The following is a 3,782-nucleotide window of genomic DNA, read 5'->3' on the forward strand; positions in this document are numbered from 1 at the left end:
CAACCCAGCATCGAAACCCCCAACCACCACACCAAAAACTCACTAGACCTACCCCTCGGACAAAGCTTTTAATTACATGAAAAGAGATGAAAAAAGGGAAAATATAGTATGTAGCCTGTGCTAACATATCAGCAAGCTAGAACACATAAACGGAGAAAACCATCAAATTCAGAATGGATGGCATGACAGATAGGTGCACCTCCACATGATACTCAAAAAGCTACTCACCCGTTAATGGTATGGATCCAGTATTGTAAACCTTATACGACAAATAACATCCAAAATAAGTTTAATAATAATGACACCACTATTGGTGGAATATTACCAAATATTGCACCTAAATTACAACTTAAGCAGTTCAGCAAAGCACATTTAAACCTAAAGAAATAGTATAAAGGGAAAATAAAAAGCAAAAATTGTTTATAATTACGCCTAAAAGAATTTAAATACACAATTGGGCTAAATTTAAGATCTCACGACAGCCTATTATAACTTCCTTTTTATATGTAGACACATATTGTCAAACGTTTCTCTGTTAAAACAAATATGAAGCCACATGAAAGTACAGAAGTATTTATATCAATTTACAGGAAAAAAACATAGCCACGACCTCTTTTGGGTTGTACTTGTTGACCTATGCACTGCACAGTTTCAGAAGGTCACATCCATGTGCAGTAAATTTAAAGGTATTAATATTTTCATGTAAGGGAACTTTGAGCAACCTGAAGTTTTGAATCAAAATTTTTTTTGCCTAAAATCCACACATATTTGGAAGAGAGATAATAGAGCTAAATATATGATTTATGCTTTAAACAATCAATTTTAAATCGATCAGAGATTCAAGGAAAATATATAGTTACCTGGGAGGCTGCCATATCAGATGCCTAAGATCCTCCTTCATAGATTTCGTTACAGCTGCAGAGCCAAGTCGAGCACACAACCATTGGTCGCTACTTTCATATAAACGCATAGGATATTTCAATTTAGTTCTTTGCTTTTTCCTTTAATTTCGTCTGTTTTTACAATACAACACCACCAAATCTGAGGGATCTGATAGGAAGCCTGGAAAAATGTGAATGAATAAACTTAATGTGGCTGTTGAATTCAATAGCATGCCTTTATGCATAACGCATTGTGGTCACAATTAGCGGCCTGAATACTTAACTAAAAAGAGATGTTCATAGGCATCCTACATAAATCAGAAAATATCTAAAAACAGAGAAGAACAAAGACGTACAAAATTAAAGATAAATTAATTATGTCATGCATCTTATAATGAACAAACAAAGCTCGGAAGAAAGTGATTATATATTTAAGGTCCAAAGAGAGTATGAGAGCTCAACATAAACTTCCATAAGATGGATAATCCGCAAAACCCAATTTATATGGAGCTCAATATAAACCTAAACCCCCACAGGATTAATATGTAAACTTAAAGATAAAATAAACACTGAAAGTAAGCATAATGATACCATGGCTATGGTACCTGGCCACTTCCTGAGAATTCCAAGGGCTGCCTGCCCATTTCCTAAGAACTGCAAGGACCTGCATACCCTCAAAATATATGCATAAAAAATTGTACACACATACACATACATTAATTCATTGAAAAGAATTTTAAAGTAATTATACATAAAATTTGCACGATAAAATCAATTGTGTTTGAAACGGAGGGCATTTCCATTGTTTTTTTCCTTCAATATAGACCTAAACCCCCACAGGATTAATATGTAAACTTAAAGATAAAATAAACACTGAAAGTAAGTATAATGATACCATGGCTATGGTACCTGGCCACTTCCTGGGAATTCCAAGGGCTGCCTGCCCATTTCCTAAGAACTGCAACGGCCTGCATACCCTCAAAACAGATGAATCAAAAACTGTACAGGTATACACATACATTAATTCATTGAAAATAATTTTAAAGTAATTATACATAAAATTTGCACGATAAAATCAATTGTGTTTAAAACGGAGGGCATTTCCATTGTTTTTTTCCTTCGCTCTACAACTTGATTTGAATCTGATCGAGTTTGGGAGAGAGAAAGCAAAGAGTCCGAAACCAACATATATCCTATATGAAAATGGTTTTCATTTTCTTTTAATGCACTATTGCTTTAAACTTTTCCGGCAGCCAAAAAATTCCTGTGCCAAGATAACTTAATTGTAAGTGGATCATCCAGGAACATGGAGTATCACTGATAGCAGGTTTAGTAAAGCTTTTTTCAATGTCAACTTGCCTCCTACAGAAGGTCTGCAATTATGTTTCATGTTGGTTTGTTCATATTCAATTGCTTATTACCTTGTCATCACGTAATTCAAACTGTGGTCCAAATGACCCTCTTTCTGATTTTGTATACACATGTGGAAATAATGGAACATGAGATTAAAGGAATTTGGAAACTTGCAGCTTGGATCAAGATATTTCATGACACAATCTTTAGTATATTTAATATTTCTTCTTATTTATGCCTAAACTCTTAAAAATCTTTTATTTGTATTATCTCAAAATTTTATAAATTTACATATTTGATTTGCGGCATACATGACTAAGAGGATCCATACTGTAGCTTCTTAATCCTTTAATATTGGATCAAAGATAAATTTTTTCTTTGTTTAATATCAAGTTAACCCTTATTCTATTAGTTCAAGAATGGCTTTGTTTGAGGAGTCTGCGTAGAATGGCGTTGGTCTTATGGCTCGTGACAGCAATAAGAAGTTGCAGATTTTCCGACATCAGAGTATCATTGTCATGCAATCAAAATTTGTATATGAAACGAAATTAAATCCTTCATATGTATTTGCCAAATAATGCTCTTCTTATGTATACAGTGTTTAATAGCAAGGCCAAAGAAAAAAGCTCTAAACAGAAAACTACCAATTTAAGCGCAACTAAGCAAGCATTCCTGATAATTTGTAATGGAAGGAGCAGTAAACACAAAAATTGAGCAGAAGATACAAACCTAGAATTCTGAATCAATTTTTTGTCCTCTTCTTGCTTCTCCAGCCTACAACCCAGAATTTTTTGATGCGAGTGATTAATAACAAATAATGAGCCTGAGAGTACGAGTAGAGCAACTACCATGGCCCCCATACTCGAAAGCATCAGTGGGCACCGTCCGACTTTGTCTAGCAAAAATGTTGATATCAGAGCAAAAATAGTTTTGCAGATTCCAATACCTATGGTGGCGAGTAGCTTGTGGTCATCTCTCTTTATCCCAGCCTTCTCAAAAATTCGAGGACTGTACAAAACAACAGCATCAACACCTATGACCAAGTATTACAGCTAAAACCATTTAGAATCTGTCAAGCTCGAATAAGTGTGTCATATCTTTTGTAACCCCATAACTTGAGTTTGTCCAATAGATCCTTATTTAAAATCACTTTGCACTCCCATTTAAAATTTATGCATGCCTTCAAGGGAAATCCCCCTAATCATGAGCTCTGAAAATTAAGTAAAAAAACGAACCAAGATATGCATGAATATTTATATTAGTATAAAATTAAAGCAAAAAGAGCTCAGTTTGTGCTACCCTGTTTTGGTTTTTGTAAAGGATTTTTTTTTTGGGTAAATGAGGTCGAGCCTCGTAAAATCTAATAGACTAAAAGAATATACAAAGAGTTTGAACTAGCCACAAAGAAGACTTGAAACAAAACTCCAAGAATTCTAAGGACTAGCTTGAGAAAGAGAAAAACACTAACTTAAAAAATAAAGCTAGTCTAAGCAAATAGACCAGCAAATTAAACAAGCAAAAGGCAGCATTCCAAAAGAGACCATGACA

At 34.2% G+C, this 3,782-nt stretch overlaps 1 long non-coding RNA gene across 1 annotated transcript; it reads right to left on the reverse strand.

Moving 5' to 3' along the window:
* Positions 1–59: 59 nt before the first annotated feature.
* Positions 60–3,080, reverse strand: LOC141703093 (uncharacterized). The gene is made up of 4 exons (XR_012567359.1): positions 2,964–3,080; positions 1,487–1,849; positions 861–1,062; positions 60–259 (listed from the first exon to the last, which is right to left on the reverse strand). It is a non-coding gene; the product is annotated as an uncharacterized LOC141703093 (long non-coding RNA).
* Positions 3,081–3,782: the final 702 nt, after the last annotated feature.

This window comes from Apium graveolens, unplaced genomic scaffold (genome assembly GCF_009905375.1).
Source record: "Apium graveolens cultivar Ventura unplaced genomic scaffold, ASM990537v1 ctg6208, whole genome shotgun sequence".
NCBI classification, from domain to species: Eukaryota; Viridiplantae; Streptophyta; class Magnoliopsida; order Apiales; family Apiaceae; genus Apium; species Apium graveolens.